The sequence below is a fragment of the Equus caballus genome, chromosome 1 (assembly GCF_041296265.1).
Source record: "Equus caballus isolate H_3958 breed thoroughbred chromosome 1, TB-T2T, whole genome shotgun sequence".
In the NCBI taxonomy this organism is placed as follows: domain Eukaryota; kingdom Metazoa; phylum Chordata; class Mammalia; order Perissodactyla; family Equidae; genus Equus; species Equus caballus.
Window position 1 is genome coordinate 5,182,838 of NC_091684.1, and position 27,753 is coordinate 5,210,590.

The window sequence follows — 27,753 nt, forward strand, 5'->3', positions numbered from 1 at the left end:
AAAGATCTTGTCCCTTGCACAAGATTGGCTTGGTGAGGTCAACGGAGGTCCCAAATTGACTTATGCAAGTTGAAGTGGTTTGGTCAGCCTTTGACAGCAAGGCGGTTAGGATTGTGTGGTGTGTGTATTAGTAGAAAGCTTTTATATAGCCAGAAGCAAACTTCACTTCATTTTTATATCAAGCATCCTTAAAAGAGGCAGCACACAACAGATTTGTCAGTGGGAGGGAGGGATGGAGGAACATGGCAACACGGATAAACGACGCCTTGTCTGGGACCAAAATGGCCTCTGGGAAGCAAGGACAGAGACTGGGGAGCAGAAGGAAAATCTGTGAGGCACAAAGGCACACACAGGCATGCACACACACTCACACACGTGCACCCACCCCTCGCCCCCCGTACATTCACACACACACGGCCGACTCTACCTGGAGTCAAGTGTCTGGAGCACAGCCTGGGCACCTCTCTGCAGCCTGTGCCAGGTGCAGGAGGAGCTGAAGCCTGCCTCTGCAGGGCCAGCAGAAGGCATCTGAGGCATGAATGACCCCTCCTTTTGCTTCTTTTGAAACAATCCAGAAGCCCCATTCGCAATGCTGTGTGTGGCTTTGTTAATCCAAAACATTAAAAAAAATCTGTGGTCAGTAAACATGGGACCTTCCAAACCATCTTTGAGGAAAGACATTGTAGCCCCTGAAATGGCACCCACTTTTAAGTAGCAAAACCTCTTGAAAAGCTCTATCACTTGGAATCAGCAATATTTATTTCTTTTCCTTGTTGAAATACGTGTTGCTGTGTGCTCAGTACTCGAAGCAGAAAGATTTTTATCGCCACTCTCTGACTAATCTTCCTCCGTTATGAGCTATATGGTTATTTTAAACATGTTGTCCTTCCTGCCCTTTGCACTTTTTCTTGTCGTTGCTAACACTTCCTGGGGCAGAGGTTGTTCGAGATGTCATGCCTCCATATACAATTCTCTTCTTGAAGAAATACTACTGTTGCCCCCAGCAGGGGCGAATCGAGAGCAAGTGGTCTTAATATGCAGCAAGAAATCTACAGACAACTGAATCCAATTTGCATAGCTTTAGCTGTGCTAAAATTCTAGTCTCCGAAGGATAAATGCAAAAAAATGCAGTCTATCTTTGTGTGTTTAATTATCTGACTTTTAGCTAGCTAAGTTATAATTGCTACAATGAGCATTTAAAATATTTTGGGCAAAAGCAGTGAGCATTTTTCAAATTACTGATAAGAAAATTATTTGAGCGAATTAAACAAAAACATGGAAAAAATAAGACCATAAGAATTCATTTTCTGGGATGGTTAAAATGAGAGGTGACATAAATTATTAGCATCTTGTGATTCCATTTAATCCACTAACGTTCCCAGAAGTCCCATCTTTAATATAAATATGTTTACGTAGTTTTTAGAAACCGAAAGAAAAGTGTGAGACAGAATATCATCTCCTCTCCTTAAAGATGCTATGCATTTATTTTATAGTTAAAACTGTACAATATTCATTTGGAGGGCTAATCTTATATTTAAAAAAGAAAATCAAAATCTAAGATTCATTGTTTGGTCTTGAAATTCCTCACAAACAATAGAAATGGAGCGTCTATAAAAAATGTCTTGTTTTCAACCTTAAGGAGAGAAATGAATGTTATTCTGCAAATTTCTTTTCCTTTAAAAGTGTTGAAGGACTGGGCTCGTGTACTATGAGACTCCAGCAGCAATTTATTGATTTGAGATCATAGTAATGTGCACTTTAGAATCTTACCTCCGAAACCCTCAAACATAAAATATTTCAAACAAAATATCAAGAAGAGAAATACTACTCAGAGCCATTTGAATGTGAATTTGTTCCCGGATTCACTTTTGGGGGTGTGCGTTCTAAATATCTCTTACAAATGTTTGTTCAAGGAAAATAAGTCAGACTTTGGCCAATTATGTTTCAAAGGATGCACACAAATTAGGGACTCCATAGAATTAGGAAATAGCTGTTAGTCTTAGGTACCTGGAAAGAAAACAGGACAAAATGTTCAGAGGGTTTTATCTTTTGTTTCATCAACTGCTATTGTCAAGCCTGCTATTATGCACCTTTAGAAAGCAAAAGAGCTGCAGAATTATTTGTTTTGTATTAGGAAATACATTGATAAGCTTTATCAGGTATCCACATTTTCAGTAGTTTTTCTAAATGTCAAAGACGTGCCTTTTGCATTAAATAAAACCAAGATGAGAGAGAGAGAAGTCTGCTGACAGGTTACCTGGAATTCAACACATCAATACTATCAGAGCCGTATGGGTTCCTTCGCAGAATCACATTACATACCAATTGCAAAGCCTCAAATCTTTGGGGAATGTTCATTTTTGCTCCAGTGCCGTCACCGAGTCCCACCTCCTGTAACAGTAATGGGTGTCAGGTAGAGTTTGGACCAGACAGGATTAAGCTATCACCCCCCCTGCTGTGTGTTAATTTATTGTTTCAGACATTTTCATATCTGATTCATTTTCACCCACTCCACTGCGGTTGCACAAAGTTCTCAGTCTCCGCCAGTCCAAGTAGCCCTGGAGTGAGAATACCTGGTGCCGTGAAATGGCTTTCTTCGAAGCACACAGCGCAGGTACGACCCTCAGAGAGCGCAGCTGTGCTTACCCCCAGAGCAGGGAATAGGACTCGCTCCCCGGGCACACGGCGATCGAGGCAATAAGCTTAGGTGTGATACAAAAGCCAAAATATGGGCTTTTTAGTAAACAAGAAAGGAAATTGTGATGCTGCCGGAGATCCCAGTGCTAGACGTCTTTAGGAAATGGTGTTATTTCCTCAAGAAAATACAGGGTCACAGCTGCTTGAAATTTACATCAAAAATATCTTCTCCCTGGTTTTGTTTAGCGATTATGTAGAACCTGCTGGAAAGACGTTCGTTTCTGTTTGTCAATGGGATGCGTCGGGTTCCCCCTCTCCAGCTTTGCCCCAGGCTCAGCCGGCTGTGTTGCTGGAGTGGAGGCAGAGTCAGACATCCAAGCAGTCCAGAGGAAGGACTTGGGGAGGAGACAGGGCTGTGTTTTGTTATTCCGTTCCTCTCAAAAATTCTCTAGGCTGATTTTTAAAAAATGACTTAATTCGGACAGTTAAGTGGGGCAAGCAAGGAAAAGATGTTTGCAAACTCGAGAGGTGGTGGAACCTGAGTCCCTAAACCGGGAAGCATCAGAGAGCCATTTGTGTCTTGACGATAACGGGCCGTGCTGTCTGTCAGCCTGCGTTTGCACACATCTTCCCAGGGAAAAAGCAAGTTTCTGATAAAAGCGCTGGTGAGGCTCCTGGGCGTGGGGAGAGGCCCCTGCCTGCCGCTCTGCAGAGGGAGGGCTAACAGCTTCTGAGAATAATCACAGAGGGATGTTTTTTCCGTCAGCGCAACTCCCCTTATATCCTGATCCTTACAACTCACCTGGGAGATCTAAGTTTAAAATCTAGCTCGGTTTTATATTGAAGGCTCCTATTTAAAAAGCTGACAGATAACTGGAGCAAATTTTTACTCGTTTTCCTTCAATGAACAAACAGAGACCCTTGTTGTTCCAGGTACAATGACGAACACATGACCAGTGAGCGTCTCTGGGCCTCTCTCTCGGGCGACTAGTTTTAAAAATCAGGCCATGACTTTTATTAGCATTACATGCCTCGCTTGCCATTTGAGAAATAATTGCAGAGTCACACGTTGTCAGGAACACAGACCAAAAAGCATTGTCTCACATTGACAGGAAAAAGAAAAAGATCCCAGAGCCCCAGTTTTGGTGGTTGCTGTTAAAATTAAAATGCTACTGTGAATATATTGAATAGGCGGGGACTACTAAAAGCCCATGGGGTGGATGTACAGAAGTGCACATACAGGTAGAAAATACATATAACCCGCATCCGAGATAAATTAGGTCCCATATAAAGCAAGCTTTTAAAAAGTAATCAATTAGTGAAGAATGAAATGCAATTAATATAGGGACACACATCCTTCTTCAGATGAGCTGTGGAAATGCCTGCACGTGTTGGACCCGGCCAGGGTATATTCTCCATTCGACTTTATTGAATTTCTACTAAGACGGCAGACTAAAGTGATTTTTAACACTTATCAATTGGATTTATGATTTCTGTGTCATCCACCCTGTTTCTGACATTAGGAAATGTTCAACATGAGGGAATCATTCAATGACTTTTTTTAACTACACTATAAAACATTTTAGTCTCCTCTCTTGCTGAAATCCATAAATGGCTAATTTAATCTCATAGTCATACAATTGGAATCCGTGAGTTTCATCTGCTAATTATTTGGCACTGTTTTGATGTTTTAAATCATTATGATCTATCGTGTGATGAGGACCGCTGCCTCAATCGTGGAGATAAACTCTGGCCTGTGGCCCTGGGCTTGTCCTGGCTTTTTCAGTAAAAACATAAAATCTTTGCCTTGGGAACTGCAGTGTGGATGAGGCTGTGTTTCCAGAACACTCTGCGTCTGCATCTGAGAGGATTCTGCAGGCTCCCCCGTGCGCCCTGCCACAGCGGACAGCAGACTCCTCTGGGGCTGAGAAACCAAGAGTACACCCATCATCCATGAGTGTTTGGGAACTAATTGTAAAGTATTTCTGAAATTTACAAAAAGGCAACTCATGTTTAAAGAGCTTTAAAGAAAATCTTTAAAACCAGTTTTTCTTTTTTTTGTTTTTCTGTTGAATCTTTCAATAATAATCTCTCTCTTTTTTTTAGAGCTGGAATAAAGGAGTCAAAAATAGCTCACTTCTATTTTTTATTTTATTATTATTATTTTTTACCTGTGTTTTTTAGTCTGGGAGCCCTCACTTTTCAAAGGTGATACCAGTTCAATTTTAGCATTTGTGAAAAAGATGGCTGTGTTTATTTCTGGGCTTTTTGAAGGCAGATGGATCGTATGACTTGGGAGGGGAGGAGAAAGAGCTGGATATTCGTGCATGTGGAAATCCATCTTTCTCACCCTCTCTCTCCCTCCTTCACTCTCTGGCTAATTAACAGCACGCCTGTTAGCTGGCTATATTTTATCTGCGACTTAGGGGCTTGCTGCGGTTTTCTGGGAGGTTGCTGCTGATTGAGCCGAACGTCTGTGTGTCTGGTTACAAGGAAACGGCTCGGCACAGCGGGGACAGCCTGTTGTACCTCGTGTATCGACTGTGCATTGGCCCTGGATGTTTCATTTCATATATCATTCCCAACTTGCAGCGCTGTTTCCTGAAGTCAAATAACCCTCTCCTTCACTCCCATTACCACAAATCATTTTGTAATCCAACTCCCCGAGTAGTGTTAGGACACGAGCAGAGCGATAGAAGTCACAGTGGTGGTGGAGTTACTGGGACGACCAGCTCTGGAGTCAGAGAAATGGTTCGGCTCCCTACCTGGCCGAGACATGGTCACCACAGGCCGCCTAGATTGGGATGTCTTTTTAATTTTTCATCTCCACGTGATGGGGGAGGAAGAGAGAGTGAGGGAGCTCAGGGTGACTTCTCACCCTCCAGCTCTCTGTTGTGGGGGCTCATCCTGCAGGGGAGCTCTATGCCTGTTTGGGTCTCAATCCTAGCAACGAAGGTCAGACCACGGAGAGGCACTGTGGGGTCACGACCACCTCAACAGACCCCTCCCACAGGGCCTGCTGCTGCCACTAACTCGTCCTTGGCAAGTTGTTACCACCAGGGCAGTGGGGCTGCGAGAGCTGTGGCACCCGGGGCCCAGGAGAGGGTTTGTCAGGGGACTTTGAGAAGCCAGCCACTGTCCGCCGTCTTGGAGGCTGTAGATGAGTTCCCTGTGGGGTCATTGCCCAGGGGCCAGGCATCCCCACCTGTGCGGAGCCAGAGAGGCTCTGGGGAGGGTTCGTTTCTCTGTTTCCATATTTATTTTTAATGTTCTGAACATAAGCTTTTAAAAGAAGTGTTGGAAGAAAGACATAGCAGAGTAGAAAGTGTGAGCCTTACTCCCTCCCATCAAATAACTTTATTCACACAAACGTCTGTTAATTCATAAAGTCTCCCCCACACATACTAGGGGATCCGTGGTGTTTGAGGACCTTAAACACAAAGTGTTGTACTAACCCAAGTAAACTGAGTGCAAAAGTTATTCATACAAAGTTACCAGTTTCTGTGCAATAAAAGGAAAGAAAGAAAAATAAATTAACTAACATTTGAAACTGAGTTTTCCTCCCACTTGTGCCATCAACTGGTATGGGGCCAGGGAAATGGGGCAGCTCCTCTTGAAAATGACAGTGTTGGTGATGGCCATGGGCCCGTCTCCAACATGCTCCGGCTCAGACAGCTTGGAAGGCTGATTCTTCCTTGCTTTCAATCCCAGTCTCAACCGGAACGTTAGTGAGCTGGGACTGACAGAGGATTTACACTACCAGCCTGTCTCTGTTTCCAGAATCTTCTTATAGTGATAAAGACCATGCCTCTGTTTGTTTTTCAGTGCATCAAAGCAGCCTTCCTTTTATAATAAGCCTTCCTCCTATTGTGAGGTGACAATAAGATAAGTGGCCGTCGCCATAATCTATTTTGTGAGTCACTGCAGGAACCCTTTCTCTCCCTGCTTCCGTGGAGTTTGCCACCAGAGGGGAAGAAAAACGACTCTTCAGGGGAATCGTTTGATCCTAAATATGACACTCTGCACTTGGCACAGCAAGCACAACTCATCATGGCCTCACTACGCCACAAAGACAGGCATACAAAGCTGCGCTTGCCCTTTCTCAGGAGAAACTGAGGGCCAGCGAGGTGATGTGTGCCACTCCAGAGCCAAGGAAAACCAGGCATGTGGTCCAGAGAGAGCCAGGACGCCAGGCAGTCGCCAGCTCTAGGAGTTGTGCTTCTCCTGCAACTCGTCAGCCTCACGTGGTGGTGACAAGGCCCTTCAATAACGTGTCAGGTTCACAGAGCCCGTGCCTGCTGCCAGGGCCCCATCGAGCTTTCTCCCACCCGCACCAGCACTCACCTCCCCATCGCACCTCAGACCTCACTAAGGAACCTGAGAGAGTGCCCCTCTTCAGTGCAAACCAGGGCTCTGGATCTCAGCTCTCCGTCCTGCTTCCTGAAAGAGGAAATTGTTGGGTGTATGCTTTATCTTTTTTCTTTTCTTGCTTTCTTTTTTTTTTTTTTTTAAAGATTTTATTTTCTCCTTTTTCTCCCCAAAGCCCCCAGTACATAGTTGTATATTCTTCGTTGTGGGTTCTTCTAGTTGTGGTATGTGGGACGCTGCCTCAGCGTGGTTTGATGAGCAGTGCCATGTCCGCGCCCAGGATTCGAACCAACGAAACACTGGGCCGCCTGCAGCGGAGCGCGCAAACTTAACCACTCGGCCACGTGGCCAGCCCCTCTTGCTTTCTTTTTTTGATCCTAAGGTATACTCTCCTTATTTAGACAAGAAAAACACATTTATGTGTACTGATATTTTCCAAGAAAGTAAATGCAATTTGCCTTGAACTATTGTCAAAATTATCAATGTAGGTAAATACAGAATGTTTTTGGTCGTTGCCTTTGTTCTCTCTCTTTTTAAAATTAGGACAATTTTTTAAGAGCAGTTTTAGATTCACAACAAAATTGAAGGGGAGGCACAGAGTTTTAAGCTTGCTCTCTGTCTTTTCATGACTTGAGAGCTCATTTCTCTTTAGCACTGAATACTATTCCATGGTCTGGACGGACCACGGTTTATTTATCCATTCAGCTATTGAAGGGCATCTTGGTTTCTTCCAAGTTCGGGCAATTATGAATAAAGTTGCAATAAACATCTGTATGCAGGTTTTTATGTGGACGTAGTTTTCATCTCCTTTGGATAAATACCAAGGAGTGCGATTGCTTTGACTTTTGAGTCTAGATTTTCTTGGTTAAGGAGAAATTAACTACAGTCAGCTGAATAATGGTCCCCTGAACATGTCCATGTCCTAATCCTTGGAAACTACAAATGTTACCTTACGTGCCAAAAGGGACTTTGCAGATATGAGTAAGTTATGTCTCTTGAGATGGGGAGATTATCCTTGATTCTCTGGGGGTCAATCGCAAGGGTCAGCTAAAGAGGGGAGCAGGAGGAATGAGTTACTAGTAGGAGAGGCGACAAGAGAAGCAAGAGGTTAGAGTGATTCAGGGAGGGGGCAGGAGCCAAGGAACGCAGACACCTCTAGAAGCTGGAAAAGGCAGGGAATGGAGTCTCCAGGAAGCCTCCAGGAGGAGTGAAGCCCTGATTTTAGATTTCTGACCCCAGAACTGGAAGAAGATAACTTTGTTGCTTCAAGTGACTAAGCTTGCAGTAATTTGTTACAGCAGCAACAGAAAACTAAGACCTTGCATAGCATGCTTCCTCCTGGGAACGCTGAGTCTTTTGTTCCCAAGGGAACTCCAGCCCATCTTAACTGGACTCTGTTTAATGATCTTCCTTTGACTCTAGCAAAACTTGTGTGGTGTGTTGGGACAAGGGAGAGCTAACTTTCATCTCCGTGGAAGGTGTGAGCGAATCCAAATTGTTTTTGAGGTTCAGAAGAGTAGGTTTGCTAGTCCTGATGTTTGAAAAATGTGAGTACCTTTGTACTCACTGATTGGCTGCCCACTTAGTATTTCTGACAGTGCTAAATCCCAGGAAGGTCTCATGAGAAAGGCTGATCATGTGAGAGGGTCCAACTAATGATATTTGGACAAATTCTGGGTAAGCAACCGAGTTTTAGATGCTCTTCCAACCCAAATGTGGGAGCCGTGTGAAATTTACACATCATTCCTTAGTGGTCTGCGGGTTCGGCAGGAGTTGTGAAACAGGAACCAGAAGAGGCTTGGAGAGCAACCCAGTCATGACCCTGGGGCAGGGGAAATTGCTTAAAACCCCATCGTAAATATATCCTGCCCCTCGATGCAGAGCCTTGCAAAGAGAACAGCGTTGAGCTGCTGGAGTGAAAGCCCGGAGCAGTTTCATGTGGTTTTCAGCAAAGCTCTGCCTTCTTTGATTGCGCCAGCCAAGCAGGTGACCACCTTGCCCGAAATAAGTCTCGCAGCAGCCCCTCACAGCTGAACCTCCCCCAAATAAACATTATGGAGAGTCACTAAATTTCCCACTAAATTCTAAGCCCTTCCCTACTTTTAATAATCTACTTCCTGATTTCTAGGCTTCCTTACCATTTGCTAAATGGATCTTCTCATGAGATTTTCCAACCAAAGAGGTCTGGAAAAGCCTCCTAAATTGTGTGAGGTTCACACATTTCTTATGAGCATATTCTATCCCTTCAACCTTTCTGAACTGAGCCTGCTCCCTTCTGCTGAAGGGAATGGAGCATCTTGAGGATGCTACAGTGTTGGTAACATGCATCATTTTTGTCCCCTGCTCTTATATTTTGGGCTTACTAATACAGCTGGTATGTACATCATTTATATTTTTAAAATTTTTGATAAGCTGGTTAGATTTAATAGTAAATAAAACACTAAGTAATGTAATAGTAATTCAAACACTAACTAAGCTTATTTATGGGATGTGCCTTATGAAATCACACACACACACACACACACACACACTCAGATGTTTCCACGGAATCACAAATAAGGTGAAATGGCTTCAATTTACCTTTGAAACCACATCTTTGACTCCAAAGAAATTGTATAAAGCATTGTAGGAAAAAAACTCAGAAGGAAAATGTGCTAAAAGTGAAAACTCAATTTTGATAGATGTAGCTCCATTTTGCACTATTCTAGCTGTTGGAAACGGTTTGAGAATGGTCAGGTCATCCCTGTGCTATTGAGATTTGCCATCAAAAGAACAGGAAAGAGGATCAAACTCTGACTATAATTCTGAATCGTCCATGAAATACTCGCTGCCAATTTAGCGTGACATAAAAGCCTGAACTAATTGACATGAAGTTAGATAATAGGGACGCTCTGGGCTTTCGATAGGCTTTCCACAGAGCCATTTAAGAAGAACTGATCTCAGCTGTAACTCGCCCAAAACTGGTTCTTTGCTCTTTGTGTTCTGTTAACAGTCAAAGCACAGATTGAAATAAGGAGCCACATGGTGGACTGAGCAGAAACTTTCTATACCTTGGGGACTGCCATAAATGCCAGGAAATGACATAAGAAACTTTGAAATAATCAATGCACTAAAACAGTGGAAAAAGAAACGGGAAGGGTAGTGAATCAGAAATTTGTAGGAAGCTTTGAGAAATAGAAAGAGATGAGATACAAAATGAGGAAAGCCTCAGTCCACAGCCCTTGAGGCAAAGCTGGGAGACAGGAGACCCTGGAACCTGGACTGGACGCTCAGCTGCATCCCCTGGAGCACCTGCGTTTGCGGAGCAGCGTCTGTAGGAGCTGGCCGACTGGAAGCCACCTCCCACTCAGGGCTGAGGGCTGGGCAGCATCAGCACCAGCCCAGGCTTGAGCCAGAGGGAGGAGATTGGAGCCAGGGAGGCCTAGGGTCCCAGGAGGGATGAGGAGCCCTGCTGTCAACCACAAAAGAGCAGAAGGGGAACAGAGGAAAGCCATTTAACAAAGAAGTGATGGGAAAATGCTTTCCAGAATTGACTAAATACCTGAGTCTTCAGATGGAAAGACTGAGTGCGGAGCGGGGCTAAGGGAAAACCTTAGCCTCGTTACTGGTGAATTTCTAAGCACTGAGGGTAAAGAGGAACGATTAAGGACTTTCAGAGAAAGGAAAAAAGAAGCACAGCTACTTGTAAAGATTCAAGAATCATATTGGCTTGCAGCTTCTCACCAGAAACACAGGCAGAAAACACTGGAACTTTGGATATTCCCAAAATTCTCAAGGAAAAGCATTCTGACCCCAGAATTGTATACTCTGCCAAATTAGCATCCAATACAAAAGCAAGATCAAAGCATTTTTATTCTTCGGGGACCCAGAAAGCTTACTTTTGCTAGACTGTCCCTGAGGCAATAACTAGAGAACGGTCTCCAGAAAGAGTCAGACTAAGCAGATGAGTTTAGTGATTGAGTCTGCCTTTAACTGAACATGACCTTTTCTGCAGGCTCTTTAGCTCCTTGGAAACTCAGTTTTCTCAACTGTAAAATGGGGTAATAACAGCTTCATTTGCAAGGATACTATGAAGACTAGCAAAAATGAGCATAAGGCTGCCACAGTGACTCCCACACAACAGGTGGAGAATAAATCTTTCTGCAATGAATGAATAAGCTATTTTTTTTTCTAGCCTCCCCTGCATTGGCTAAGCTTAGATTCACTGATGCTCAGGATAGAATCCAAGCCAAGTTTTTGAAATTATCATTGCCAGGGAAAGCAGAGTTCTATGGGTGGAATTAAAACAGTTCTATGTTTTCTAATTCTTAATCTTTCCACAAATATAAGTGGCTAAGACCTCCCCATCTCCCACACGTGTATTCTATTCCTTTCTTTGCTATGATTAGTCTGTGTGGTACATATTTGTCTGTAGTTTTCTATGCGGCAATGATACTAAACTCACATGTAGGAATAACTGAATTTGATACTCATAGAACCATTTTTACCTGGTAAGCCTGATTCTTTGCAAAGCTTTTCACATCTGACCGTGCCTTCAGAGGGATAGGCAAGCGGAGGGATGTTCTGTTCCATCACACTATATGTTTATTATAGAAAATATTCACTTCCTTTTCTGGACAACTCATTTGAAAATGACTAATGATGGAGTATATCTGAGAAAATTGACCTTCTAAATAGTTTTGTCATCCTAAAAATGATGGACATTTTACATACAGTTGACTAAAGTAGATAAAGATGAGCTCAAGAAACAGGTAACCTGAAATGACGTGAATTGTTTTTTTTCTGTGATGATGATGGTGGTGGTGGTGATAATGGTGATGGAGTTTCAAGAAAAATGTCAACTTCTATATTAAAATAAAAAATTAAAAATGGCACAGCCTCTGTCAAAAACAGCTTCAGTGGAAAACAATATGGCGGTTCCTCAAAACATGAAGCATAGAATTACCATATGATCCAGCAATTTCACTTCTGGGTGTAAAGAATTAAATTAACCCCAAAGAATTAAAAGGTCTTGAACAGTATTTGTACAGCCATGTTCGTAACAACATTATTTGCAACAGCCAAAGGGTGGAAGCAACCCAAGTGTCCACTGACAGATGGTTAGGTAAACAAAATGTGGTATTGCAACTAATGGAAATTTATTCAGCCTTAAATAGGAAGGAAATTCTGACATGCTACAACATAGATGATGACTGAGGACATTCTGTTAAGTGAAATAGGCCAGTCAACAAAGACAAATACTGCATGATTCCACCTATACTAGGTCCCCAGAGTAGTCAAATTCATAGGCACAGAAAGTAGAGTGGTGGCTGCAGGAGCTGGCTGGAGGGGGGAATGGGAAGTGAAGTTATTGTTTAATGGGGACAGAGTTTCAGTTTTGCAAGATGAAAAAAGTTCTGGCAATGGATGGTGGTGAATGCACAACGACATGAATGTCATTAACGCTACTGAACTGTACATTCAAAAATGGTCAAAATGGTAAATTTTCTGTTATGTGTATGTTACCTCAATTTAAAATAATAAAAAAAAGAAAAACAAAACCTAATTGGGTTAGTTCAAAACCACTTCAGCTATGGGTCTTGACATACATATACATTTATTAGCACATATTTTATTACAGAAAATGTGGAAAAAATAAGTGGGAGAGATCTCTGATTGACAATCGAACACCCATACAATTGTGCTTGGGTCGTGTGGGAGATGCCCTCGGTACCCCGCCCAGGGCCACTTTTCGGGCTATGAGTTCATTCCCCAGCTGCTGTGGGGTGGGCTGCTAACAGCTCATGGCTGCCCTTACCCCAGAGACCTGCTCTCAGCTGATGAGAGCCGGGCTGTGGAGGTTGTGCACGCTCCCGCCCCAGAGGCGGCCTGCAATCTCCAGGGAGGAGACTGTTTTCACTCAAATTATGATGTTTATCCCTGTTTGAAGTAGCTCTAGAATAGATCATTCATTTTCAATGCTGTATATAACATTCTTTGGAGTGCATATATCCACGTTTATTTATCCATATCCTGTCAATGGACTTTTGAGTATTTTCAGGGTTTTTTTCATTTCCTATGATGAAAAAAGAAAACTGCTGTGAGCATTCTTGTAAAATGTGCAAGGATTTCACTAAGATGCATAGTTAGCACTACAAATGCAGAACTGTAGGACGTGCAAATGTGTTAATTTGCCAGATACTGCCAAATTTTTCCCAAAGTGGTTGTACCACTTTACATTTCTGCTGGCAATATATAACATCTTTCATTGATCCACGTACTTCCCCAAACTTGGTGTTATCAGACTTCCGAATGTTTGCCAATTAAGTGGTAAACTGTATCTCCTTGTAGTCTCAACTATGTGGATTACTAATAAGACTGAGTCCCCTTCCGTGGACTTATTGTCATCCATATTTCTGCAAGTTGTCTGTTCCTGCCATTTGCCTAGCTATAATTTGCTCATTTGTCAAAGCTGTGTAGTGTCCGTTGGATGACTCTAGCTTTAGTTTATTTATTTTTCAACACTTTAGAGTTCATAGTATCAGTATGCCACAATTTATTTCTGTATACTCCTTTGATTTTCACAAATGATGCTGCTACCAACATTTGTGTATGTGTGTTTTGGTGCACATGTGCAAGCATTTCTGTTGGGAATACACCAGAATGAAATTGTTGGGTCATAGCATACGTATATGTCAGTTAGTAGATAGTGTCAAATAGTTTTTCAGAGAGCCTGAATCAAGTTTCTCTCCTACCACTAACGTGATGGAGTTCCAGTTGCTCCAGATTCTCACCAACACTTGGGATGGTTGGTCTTTCTAATTTTAGCCATTTTGATGGATGTGCAAGTTACCTACTGGGTTTTAATTTACATTTCTGTGATCACTAGTGAGAAAGAGAACTTTTTCCTACATGTATTGGCTACTTGGATGTACACTTTTGAAAAATACTTGTTTAAGTTTTTTGTTAATTTTTCTGTCTTTTCCTTATTGATTCATAGGAATTCTTTATGTATTGTAGATCTGAAACCTCTGTCAGTTGTAAGTGCTGCAGATCTCTGTGGCTTGCTTTACTGCTCTCAATGCTGTTTTGATGCTCAAAATTCATCATTGTAATTAATCCCAATTTATCAATCTTTTTGTTTGGGTGGCGAGCTTTTTTTCTAATTCTGTTTAAGAAGTCTTTCTCTAGGCTAAATTCACTGAGATATTCTCTTGTGCTATTTTCTAGATGTTTATTGTTTTATCCTTTGTATTTATGTCTACAAGCTATTTAGGAGTTGGGTGTATGGGAGTTTATTATACACATTTCTCTAATTGTGTTTGGAAATATTCATGATAAAATTATAAAAAGAATTATATTTGCTTTTGCTTTGCATAATCTTCTACCGCACATTTGTAAATAGTGAGTCTGTGTTGAATTTTTGTCAAATTTGTGTGCATCAAATGATATAATAATGATCTTAATGTTATAATTTACTTATGTGATGATTAGCATTAAATTTTAAAAATTGTATTGTCCCTGCTTTTTTGAACTCATCTATCTTAGTCATAATATAGTTTCTCTGTTGATGAACTTGATGGGCTAATATTTTGTTTGGGTTTGTATACTTATGCTCATGAGTGAGACTGACCTATGATTGTCTTTTTTGTACTGCTCTGGTCTAGGTAACTTTCGGTGACAAGCCTCTACTGGTCTCATAGAATGAGTCAAAGTGTGTTAACCCATTGTATTTCATAGAACAGTTCCTATAAAATTCAAATGATCTCGTCCTAGAAAGTTTGGTAAAATTCATGAGAAAACCACCTGGATCTAGTGTTTTCTTTTTTTTTTTTAGAATATTTAAAAACATTTATTTAATCATTAGAAGTAAAAAAACTTTCTTTCTGTTTATTCTTGAATCAGTTTTGGTTAGGTATTTTTTTCCCTAGAAATATTCCCGTTTATCTGAGTTTTTGTTTAGTGTCATTATTTGCGTCTTTTTTTCTTGAAAAATATTGCCAGAGATTTGTCTATTTCATTTACTTTGCAAAAACTGGCCTTGACAATCTTGTATCTTTTTTAGTCCTTTCTTCTACATGTTCCCAGTGTTTCCTCTTTGCTCGTGTAAGAATGTGGGTCTATGTAATTTCTTGTACTTACTGCTTTTTGTGCATCACAAAGGTTTTCATATGTAATATTTTCATTATCATTTCATTATAAATTTTAAGCATTTCTATTACGATTTCTTCTTTGATCAATGAGTCAATTAGAAGCATTTTTTAAATTTCCCAAACATAAGGTTTTTAGTCCTCTCTTTGGTTATTGGCATGTAATTTCAATGCTTTGTGATCAGCATTTGTATGATCATTTGTATGAAACCCATTTTTAAGATTGTTGAAATTTTATTTATGTCCTAGTACACAGATAAGCTTTGTAAATGTTCTATTTGTGTTTGAGAAGATCTGATTTCCAGGTACAGGGTTCTATATATGATAATAATCAAAGCTATTAATTGTGATGTTCAAGTCTTCTAATCTTTACTAATGTTTTGTCTATTTAACCCAGAAATGTTAAAATCAAAGAGGTATGTTAAAATCTCTCACCATGGGAATGGATTTTTACATTTCTACTAGCAGAGCTATTGATAATTTATCTTGAATTTTGTGAGATTCCTTCATATTGTTCACAGGATTTTAGAATATTTATATCTTCCAGGAGAATTGAATCTTTATGTAGCGTATCTCTCTTTTCTCTCCCTAATAATGCTATTTATAGTAAGCTTTATTTTCTAGCTATATTTTTTCAACTTTTCCATATTCTTATGTCTTATATATATATATATCTTGTAACAGCATCACTATCCAGATTTTTCAAAAATACGCTGTGAGGATCTCTGCATTTTAGTTGGGAATTTAGCCAAAGAACACTTTTGTGATTACTGATACACTTGAGTTGTTTATACCATTGCCGTTTTGCTTTCCATTTCTCTCATTCTAATGCTTCTTTTTCTTCTGTCTTGCTTTTAAAAAAATTGATTTAATTTTTGTTTGTTTATTTATTTATTTTTTTTACCCTATTTCCGTGCCTGTATGGCTTTGTAGTTAGACGCTTTAATTTCTTTCTCTTCGTGGTTATTCTTGAAAATTTGTTATGTGTATTAAGCTTAAGAAAGTCTAATCTAATTTCTCAACTCTCTGTGGAACAATACAAGTATCTGAGAACAAACTTAATGACCTCTGACTTATATATTGTCAGTTTGAAGTATTTTACTTCTGTCTTTGTTTAATCCCACAAATTATACATTCTAATGAGTATTGTTTAGATTTTTCTTCTGTTTGCTCTTCATTCTTTCTTGCATCTCACACTTTACTTCTAGGACATTTTTCTTTCTACTTTATTTTTTAACCTGAAAATATGTTTATTTTATCCTCACTCTTGAAAGATAGTGTTTGTGGGTACATGATTCCTGTTGACAGTCCTTTATTTTTAATTTTGCTTAGCACAGTCGAAATACTGGTGGCTTTCACTGTGGCTTTTGAGAAGTCTGCTGTCAGCCCAATGCAGTCATGTACTGCATAACGACATTTAGGTCGATGATGGATGGCATATATGATGGTGGTCCCATTAGATTAGTGCCATATAGCCTAGGTGTGTAGTAGGCTATACCATCTAGGTTTGTGTAAGTGCACCCTTATGATGTTCGCACAATGATGGAATCACCCAATGGTGCATTTCTCAGAAGGTGTCCCCGTCGTTAAGTGACACATGACTTTAGTTGTCCCTTTGTAGGTAATCTGCTTTTTATCGCCTATTGCTTGAAGAACTTCGCTTTGTTGAAATCTGATGCTCTTTCTTTGTTGACTCTCCCACATGGTGTCTCATTTTCTTGTATGTATGCAACATCTTTGACACTAAACTCATGTTTGATAGATGTTATTCATTGAAAATCCTGGCAGCCTAATTGAGAATATTTTTCTCCTTAGAAGATTTTCAGTTGATTTTGCTTTGGTTGGAAGCCAGGAGATACCACTGACATGGACCAATTTTACTCTGATTCTAGAGTCTGAGCTGGAATCTTTGTGTGTCAGTTTCAGCTCCTCTATCCGTGTCAGTGGACCACACTGACATTAGCATCCAAGGCCACTCCACTGGCCCCCACATGTACGTTTCTGATCTGCTTTCCACATCCTACTCTCACTGGTCTGATTTCAGCTCACATTTTGGGGGCATTGGCTACTTTCTTTACTTTCTAGAAGCCCAGCAATTCATTTGCAGTTATATTTGATGGAGGCTCTGGCTAATTTGAGCGGAGGTCTCTTCTGTGTAATCTAGTCTGCCTTCCTGCCTAACATGGAAGCCTTGATCATCCCCTTTGTGTGCTCACTTCTGTTCTAATCTGATGTAGTTTTACATACTGTGTGTGCAAGGTGGTTTTTGCATAGCCAAGAAACACCATCACTAATTATTTGCTTATAAACTAAGAAAGAAGCAGAATAGTCAATCTCCTTTACATACTTTGAAATTTGGAAAACTTCTCCTGCTCCAATGAATTTTTCAAACTCTTGAGGCAGAGGCCTTATTTGATTCCTCTCTTCTAATGTCCATGGTGCCTTTGCAGAGGTTTTGGCCAGTGCTCAACAAATATTTGCTGTTTGGCTGAGTCCAAATATTCCTCTTTGTCTCCTAATCAGAATCTCTGATATATTTACTTTTGTTTGCCAAAGAAAAGCAGAAATTGAAAATTTCTAAATTATGCAGACTGGGGATTTTAATATGCACAGGAAAATTATGCTAGAATGAAAATCTGAATTTATGACATTAGAGGAAGAAGTTGTTTATTAAACTACATGAAATTTTTTTCTCCATTTTGTTAAATTTGGAAGGAATTCAATTCTGTCACTGGAAATTGTGGTTAAAATTGGCCCCACCCACTCCAGCTGCTCTACTGAACTTGAATAGATTCAAGGAGGGTATGGGGGACAGACTCGAAGGTGACTCCTGCCTCCTCGTGTTCACCCCCTTGTGGGATTCCCAGCCCTTGGGTTTGAGTGGGATCTGTGTATGCTTCTACTCCAAAGAGTACAGGAAAGGTGATGGAAAGTATGTGATCATATGTATGTGACTTCATTACATACAACTGTAACATCTGCTTTGCTGAGAGACTCTTTCTCTTGCTGGCTTTGAAGAAGCAAACTGCCATATTGTGAGGGCCATGTGGCACGGAGCTGAGAGCAGCTTCTGGTCAACATCCAGCAGGAAACTGAGGTCCTCAGTCCTTCAGCGAGAGGAAATGAATGCTGGTGACAAGCATGTGAGATCAAACGTGGACCCTTCCCCAGCTGAGCCTCCAGATGAGACCCCAACCCTGGTCAACGCCTTGATGCAGCCCTGCAGAGGACGCAGCTAAACTGTGCTTGTGGAAACTGTGAGATAATAAATGCACACTATGTTAAGCCACTAAGTTTTAAGTAATAGTGCTACACAGCAATAGATAAGTAATAAAGGATAACAGAAGGGCTTTTGAGAATCTCCTCTTCAAGATAATATTTTTCAAAGTGGAGTAGATATTAGAGGAAAAACAACAGCCCTTTCTTTATCTTTTGGCTGTAGACTCTTGATCAGAATTATGTGGCTATCAAGTTATAGAGAGACTCTTGGGGCACTCTTGGAGTGTGAGCTGTGGCTTTGGCAGAACACTGGATAGTGCACAGTGAGTTCTGCCATTTGTACCCAGAAAGCCTCATATTGTGCACAGTAGAAAAGCATAGCATTGAATGGATCCCCATTGTTGGGGAAGCCCGAGGATAGGCCATGACCTTCGAGTGCTTACGTAGTAGCTGAAATCGCAGTATCTCGTGCCCTAGCTCTATTAGAGAGAGTGAAACACCTGTCTAAATACTAGAGAGATAAGATCTTCAAAATAAAGATATTTGAAGATATCAGGCACAGAACACCTTTCCACCTGCTTGCCTAATATAATGTAGTCATTATGGCAATAAATGTTTCTAATAAAGTATGAAAATGGATTGTTTGCTTTGCTGCTTGTATGAACTCTCATTTCTCTTTTTATGATATTGAAGCTGACATTTGCTTACCCTTTATCAGTGGAATATTTAATCAAGTCCAATCTGTAAGAAGCAAGAGGAATTTTTATTTTATTTAAAACCCGTCCCCCATGTAAAAGGCCTGGGAAATAGGACAGGGCCCATGGAACAAGTGTCACGGTTAGAGTTACAAATGAGAATCTGGAGGGAGTCTTTGAAGGAAGGAGTGCCACCGCCATGTGGCCTGCAAATGGGCTCGGTGACGCGAGGTAGCTCTGAGTTTTAAATCTGTGCCTATGACACACGGTTTAGGAAATTAAAGCTACTTCTGTATGCAAAACTGCCTTCATTTTTGTAGTTGAATTGTTTCAAAAGTATATGCATATTTTTGGTCCCTGGGTGAGATTGGTTTATGCCATTCTCCTACTACAAAACCTTCAATGGCTCCCCAGCGTCCATGGATTAAGCTCAATCTCCTGAATGTAGCAGATGAGGACAACCATAATCCATCCACATGTTGTCTCTCTTCTCTTCCGACCTCCAGTGGCCCCAGTCCACCCAAGCTGCAGGGTGGCACTAGCTGTTTCTGGTTGCCCCTGCCTGAATTCTTCACCCCTGTCAAACCTCCACAGCTTTGCACATGCTTATCTTAGTCCTCAAATGTCCTTTCTCTTCTTTCGCACCAATAGTTCTACTCCTATTCCAAGATTCTACACAAATGCCACTTCTTCCTAGAAATGTTTCTTCAAGTCAACTTTGTTACTCTTCCCATATCTGCATGTGTGTGCGCAGCACTTTGTGTCCACTGCACTTGTCCTTGCCTTGACATTATTTGCTTATCTTGGTTTCTTCCAGAGTAGGGGTTGATGCCATGTTCATCCTTTCACTCCAGTTATTCCAGAGCAGGGGTGATGCCATGTTCATCCTGTCACTCCAGTGCATAATACTGTGCCTTTCACACAGTAGGTGTTTCAAAAAATATCTGTCAGATAGATGAATGGTTCAACAAAGAGGGGAGAAGGAATTTGGAACTCTGTTCTCTGGGTTAATCATTTATCCAGGTGTTCATGTGAAGTTTTCTTGGTGGAAAGTTATGTCTGATTGCTTAGTTACCATGAGTTCTTCAAGTAGTTTACTTCATCCATTCAATTGCATTCATTCATTCAGAAGCAGATATTTTATTTTATTAGTTTTATTAGTTTATGCTTCAGCACTTCAAAGTCTTAGAAATGGACACTGAGAGCTTATAACTTCATCTCATGGTGCTAATGTTGTGTTTCCATTAAGGGGATGCCCACAGTTCCAAGCTAAACTGTACAGGCTATCACTCCTTCTGTGTGGGGCTACACCTCCCTTTCAGACCCTCTGATGACAAGTGCTGGTTACTGGGAGGTCTGTGGTTTTCAAACCAGTGTGGTGTGATTAATATTCTTGTTCTAAAGATAGCATCCCAGGCTCATGGAAGCAAAGCTTCCAAATTGGCCCTCACTCTTTCTGAATAAGAAATGCAGCCAATAGCATGTCTGTGCTCACCTGGCCAGCAGAGTGAGAGGCATCAATTATACAGTGGCAGCTACGCCTGGGCTGGTGGTGTTCCTGAATTTTCCTTGTGGCAGCTTCAGATTTTAGAGCCATCATTTGCCCAAGGGCTGGTGCAGAGCTGCAAAGACCCAACATTATGGGTAGGAAATGATTGAGGTGAGAAATAGTCCCTTGCCACCTGACTGGAAACTTCAGGCTATACGAAACACAATTACATGACCATGATAAGAAGCTTCGTGAAAATATTTGCAATATTTTTTTTTAAAAGGCAAAATTTAAAGATTTTTAAAAATCACTTTTGTGTGGCTGCTACTAACCAAGCTGCAGAATTTATCACTAAACCACACTGAGTTCTGAAATGTGCACAATTCCTATCTCTCAACATCCCAAACCCGTGGCTGGAGCTGGCCCCCGTCTGGCCACGTGAGCTGATCCGAGGGAGCAGCTTGGGTATCTCTCTGAACCTTGGTTTACCCACTTGCAGTGCATGACAGGGCCCTTCCTGCCCTAAATACTGATTCTTACCCTTTCAGAAAGAGAAATTGATGGGCACTGACAGGAGGACGAACAGTAGATTCAACAGGGACTGACTTCTTCCAAGTGGCTCTGCTGATCAGGGTCCTAAAGAGCCCACACAGAATCCACGTGATGTGTGCCAAAGGCAATTCCCATGACAGGAGCAGGGATACCCTCCTTGACTGGTGACAAACAAAAGGGAGTGGTTGTATTGGTTTGTTAGGGCCGCATAACAAAATACCACAAACTGGGTGGCTTAAATGACAGGATTTATTCGCTCCTAGTTCTCAGGGTTAGAAGTCTGAGATCAAGGTGTTGGTTGTGTTGGTTCCTTCTGAGGGCTGTGAGGGAGAATCTCTTCCCTGTTTCTTCTCCATCTTCTATTGGCTTCCAGCAATCCTTGGTGTTTCCTGGCTTGTAGAAACACTACCCTGATCTCTACCTGCATCTTCACATGGCATTCTCCCTGTGTGCATGTCTGTCCCTGTGTCCAAATTGCCTCTTTTATAAGGACACTGGTCATATTGGATTAGGGCCCCCCCTATTGACCTCATCTCACCTCGATCATCTGCAAAGAGCCTATTTCCAAATAAGGTCACATTCACAGGTACTGGGGGTTAAGACCTTAACATCTTTTTGAGGGGACACAATTTGACTCATAATATTCTTCATGTGGAGATTCTCTCTCCCATGGCCAATCTTCAATGACAAGATATTGTTCATTACATGGACTGGCAGATTCCTGTGCTGTCATGTCAAGCCAGGATGAGTGAGTTGAGCTTCTAGTATCTTCCTCTTTGCCATAGCAATCTTTCCAGGTCATACGCTGCTTTCAGATTAGTCTTCTGCAAACATTAGCTCACTGTCTCACCCCCCGCCCAAGCCCCAGCAGTTGTCTTCTATTGCTCACAGCACCCTCCTGAATAGGGCCAGCCTCCGTCTGTTCCCACGTCCCTTTCCCAGTTGTTCTCAATGCACATCTTATGCTCTCATCAGACCCCTGCCCTCCAGATACCCAGCTTCACCAGGAGCCTGCTCTTAGGATGCCCACCTGTCTTCCCTCATCTCCTTGAGTGCATCTCCCATGTGGGTATTGCTTCCCTTATAACCTCTCTGTCACTGCTCAGACACATCCCCCCAAGCCCTGTCTGTCACTATCTGAGACAAACTTGGAGTATGTTATAACCAGGCTAAGGCATGAAAGCCTGGAGGTGGCCTTGTGCTCATCACATTGTGTCTTCTCCCTGTAAGGGAGCTGTCTCAGCCATGCATGGAACTTTCTGGAACTCTAAGTTTCCTGCTGCCCTGGGCATGGCTAAAGTGGGGCCCTGGCCTCATTTCACCTGAGTTGTGAGTGTCACCGGGAGGTCAAACATCATAACAGAATATAAACCACAGGGTCAACTCGACGGAAGATCTTCATTTTCTCTACCTCACTGCGGTGGTATTTCTGTTAGAAAGAAAGGGCACATTTTCCATAAACTTGAACAAAAAAGAGACTGAGAACCCCAATTTCACAGACAAGTCAACAAGGCCAACAAACTCACAAGATGAACGTACATCCCTAGGGTTCAAATCTTCAAAGTAATTAAGTAGTTGCCCCAAATTATACCTAAACGAAGTGTTGGTAACCAGCAACTAGAATAAACACCTCTATCACCTTCATACCACGGCGTCCCCAAGTATTTCCCCAAGACTCTGATGTTGTGGTTTATCTTCCTCCTGTTACTTCTCCTTTTCACTGTAAAGGTCTGAACTTCAGCAGACCTGTGTGTGTTCATGTGCTGGTGTCGAAGCCGGAGGGTGATCAAATTTGGGAACTGGTTGGGCTTTATGGCCATCCAGAGCAGTGGTGTACACACTTCGCTTTTAGCCAGAGAAGCTCTGTTTCAATTAAATCTTAGCTAGGGCTCAGTGTGGAAAATGGATAGAGTGGACCTGCTTTTGTAGATGTAGGGCCTGATGCCTGGATCACCAGCCTCGGGCACTGGTCTACCCACCACAGCCCCAAAGGCAGAGCCACAGATCCCCCAGGGCTCCATGGACCTTGTTTAAAACTGCAGCTGAAGCCTAACCCCTCCCCAGTCCAGGGACCTCCACTGCACTACTCATGGCAGGTGATCTACCTACTTCTATTTCACATTCCCAGTTTGAGGGTCTCTCAGCCTTTTGGATAGTGTTGCATGTCAGAAAGCTCCTCACTGCATTGAAATGGCACCATTGGTCCCTGAAGATTTGGCCCACTGGTCCTTATGCTGTGTTTAGCCAGCACAGATGGCTGTCTCCTCCTCCAGATGGAGACAAATTTAGTGACCTTCTTCCCGAAGTTTGGCTTCACATTAACCAACCCCTGCTTCACAAACTGCTCTTCAAGTGACAGAAGTTCTAGGTTCTCTGTTGGCTTGGTGACCTGTCTCAAAATCCAGTCCACGGTGTTGATTTTTCCCTGAAAATGCAGCGCCCGTAATGGAACATCCTGCTCCAATGTCCACATCTCTCCATCTGGAAGCTGGATGCAGCCAGAGAATCCATTCACTTCTTTGCCACCATGTCGCACTGTGGTCATTAATCCTTCCTGTTTTTTCATGCAAACATTTGTAAACCCACAGCCCTCCCATCTTGTGCTTGTATAATTGATTTTTTAAAACCTAAATACAGAGCTTTCTGTGCATCCCTGTTGAATTTTATTTGGTTTCATGTCATTCAACCTGGCTTGCTCTTTCTGAGACCTGTGCTGTAATCGAGCATGAGAGCAAAACTTCCCTCCCTGCTATTTGGCCTACAAATTTGATATCTCAAGTGTCTGGGAAATGATGCTCTAGGTCAGGTCAAGTGCAAAGGTTTGCAAACCGCACTGTATAAGGGCTCTCTCCGAGGCAGATATTAACTCATTGATCAGCACTGCCCAACCGGTTATAAATCTGCTTTCCCATACTGGGCACCAGCTCACATTTCTCCATCTCATTCATAGAAACATATAACAATCGGGTCTCATTTGGGTCCTTAACACAACATCAAGAGATAAGAGGCGTATGGACAATAATTCCAATTTTGTTAATGAGGGCACAAAAAACCTTGGCTTTGGACTCAGAATTCCATCCGCTTGAATTTGAGTAAACTGCTTACTTACATTCTCTGATTTTGTTTCCTCACCTGTAAAATGGGGATAGTAATTGCTTTGTGTTGTCTCTATCCTTGGCCATTTAAGCAAGGCTGACTCCACCTAACCCTCATCCGCCTGCCCAAGGGAACACAGAAAGGCCCACTTTGAGAGCCAAAGCCCACGTCTCAATGATTCTCCCAGGGATCCTCCTTGCCCACCTGACCTGGGATGCCTTGGTCCCATCTCTCAGGCTATCGGGAACCCCGGCTGGGGCCTCTCTTTCTCTTCTTGTTTGCTCACCCATCTTGGATCCTCATCTCTGGTTATGGTCATCATCATACTCTCAAGTCCATCACTTTGGACTGCAAGGTCAAGGTCTTAGCCTCTCTGAGTCTCTATGTTCAAATCTGAAAAACAGGGAGGACAATACTTGTCTGGTAAAGTTGCACATGCAGGAAGGTGGACGGCAGGTAAGAATCTGGGAGCCAAGGCTTGTTCGCATGCATCGTGGGGGCTCAGTACGCACCAGTTCTCTTCCTCTTCTCCTGAGTCCTGAATGAGGCAAGACAGTAGCAGAGCTGGTATTCACAGCCCGCCCCAAGCCTCCTGGCACTCAGTTCTTGCTACTACTCCACACCGCCCTCCACAGACAATAGATTTTCTGAATCCAGACCACTTAAGGTTATGACATTGTTCCTTCTCTTTCAGAACAGTAATCAAAGAAGACAAGGGCCAGTGTTGGGTTGCTAGTGCACTTACTTACAGAGCCCATAACGGCTCTGGACGAGCACTGCTTTCCCCCACCATATGTGCTTCTAGAATTGTGCTTCATCATCTGGCCAGAGATTTAATTTGGCATCCATATTCAGTTTACCCATTGGTAGTTTTCAGGACAGGTTCTTTTTCTTTTAAGAAAAGTGGCATTTCCCCCTGTTTCAGGCACGTTTCCTAGTCTCCATTAGTTCTCAGAGTAGCTCTGGGCTACTCGGCATGGCACGAGTAGCTCTGGGACCCCGTCAGCAGGTTCATCCAAAGCCGGGGGTGGCTAATCTGGACTCACTGCAGGTGAAGAGACTCGTGCAGGTGAAGAGGCTTCTGTGTCCTCCAGCGCAGGGGTGGTGCTGACAGCTATGGGGGGACATAATGTTACAGCTGCCAGGTATGGCTGGGATGGCTTTCAAGTTCTGAAATGTGTTGACAAGTCGCCCTCCTGCCCTCCAGCTGCGCCTTCCACATCACCATCTTCCTTTCCCCCTACGTGCAAGCAGGGCAAGTGCGTAGCTAGGCCAGGAGCCCCGTCCCAGGCTCCACAGCCCTCACACCGGCTCCAATTCCCTTCATGACCACGCTTCCAACTCACTGTGCTGTCCTGCTGGGCCCTGAGGCCAGAGCAGAGTTTGTCCTCTGGGCAGGGAGAAGACCAGAGAATCCAAGACAGTACAGCTGGAAGTGTCCTCGGGGGCGCCAAGTCCACCATTCTCATTTTACCGAAGAGCAAAAAGAGGAGATTCGAATTCTCACCTCGAATGGCCCAAGGACCTGAGACCATCGTCTCCTATCTTCGTATGTGTGTTCTTCACCCTGCATTTTTATATCCCTCATGCAGCCCGGCTCAGAACATAAATGATCATCCGCAACGATATGAGAGAGAGCGTTGAGTGATTGAGCGCATTGGCGTGGCGCGAGGCTAAACATTGTATGGGCATGATACCTTTTATTTAGTTTTTATTTTTTGGCAACTGGAAGTCTGTACTCTTTGACCAACATTTGCCCATTTCCCCCACTCCCCAGACCCTCGTAACCACTACTCTACTCTGTTTCTATGAGGTCAGCTTTTTTAGATTCCACGTATGAGTGAGATCATAGAGTATTTGCCTTTGTCTGGCTTGTTTCACTTAGCATAATGCCCTCAAGGTCCATATATGTTGTCATAAGCAGCAGGATGTCCTTCTTTCTCATGGCTGAATAATATTCCCTTGTCTATATATACCTTGACTTTTTAATCCATTCATCCCTTGACAAATGCTTAAGTTGTTTCCCTATCTTGGCTATTGTGAATAAAGGCACTATCTCATTTAAATGCCTAACACTCGTGGGGTGCTCTGTGACGTACAGGATGCTCTGAGCTTGCCCCCCTGGGACTGAAGCCCTTCACCCACCAGGTGTGTGACCTTGGGAACACTGGTTAATGTTTCTGTGCCTCCATTTCCTCACCTGCAGTAAGAGGATAATTCTGGTGTGGTAGATGTGGGCATGCACCTTCCAGACCTCCCTTCGAGGAAGCACCCACTGCCCAGTGATGAGGGGCATGGTCAGTGGGCAGCCACCAGCTGTCTGCTCCTGCAGAGCCAAGGCCTGGCCTCCTGGGGCAGCCGCATCTGTGTCTGAGCAAGGTCTGGCCATTTCTTCCTGACGTGGGACAGCTCTGCTGGGCCATATTTGTTCCAGGCCTCCTCGCTGAGTTGGTCAAGTCTTTTTCCAGCCCTCAGTCCAATCCTGCTTCCTCTGCCCTTCTCTCACTGGTGTGGATCCCTAATAAACACCCTGAACCCCGTAGTCTAGCCAGCACTGGCTTCCAGAGAATCAAGCCTGCAGCACCCAGTACTCGCCTCTCAGGGCCATTCTAAGGTTTACGTCAGCTGACACCAGCCCTGGCACAGGTCATCCCTTGGTGAAGGTGAGCTTCACTCTGCAGGTGATGCAGTGGCGATGTGGAGCCCTCAGCCCCTCACCTAAGCCGCCCAGCCCGTGAGAGATGGCGCTGGCTGGGGTTCCCGGGGCGCAGTGGGCCCTCATCCGAGAGGTGGGGGGACCCTAAGCTCCGCACGGCCTGAGTTGGGCTGGAAGCACAGAAGTTACCTGGTATCGTTGCCTCAATGTTTTCATAATCAGGAGTGGGTTTCATGCTCCCTTTAGTATGACCTTCACCTACTTTTAATGCCAAACAATGCAGCCCATGACGGGCTATGTATGGCCGCCCACCACCAGCCTGGTCAGACGACAGCCCCCAATTTGGGTGCAGCCACCTGAGCAAAGTTGTCATCCTCTGTGCTCTGGGGCCCTCAGCTTTCACAGGGATGTGACTGGGAACCACGCCCAGAGGCTGTGCTCTCAGCACGGTGGGTGCACTGAGCTGGGCGTTCCTCCTGCTCCGTGCAGGGGCCTCTGTACTTCCCATCCAAGGGTCTCTCCTCAGGAGCTTTGACTCAGCGCCCGGGTGGGGGGTGGCCCCGTGGCGGGCTCAGGGCTGCTCTTAGAGAAACGCTCAGCATCTCCTACGGAAATGCTCATTTAAATATGAACCAAAAATTAGAATTCGGAAGGGAGCCTGCTGCCGGGAATTTCATGAGGCCTTCCACAGCCAAATAGAAGTGCTTCTTGGATGATCCAGCATTTTGGATTTCCTGTATTTCTCAATTCCAATATCGTGGGACGGTGCCAGCTGGGCCAGCCTCCCTGTCCCGCCCTTGCTCCCCTCTCCTCCTCCTGACTTGGGCAGAGCTCTCTCCTGCCCGTTCGCCTTCCGTGCTTCCCCCAGCTCCTTTCTTCCCCTCATTCCTTCCAGCTTCTCATGGATGAACA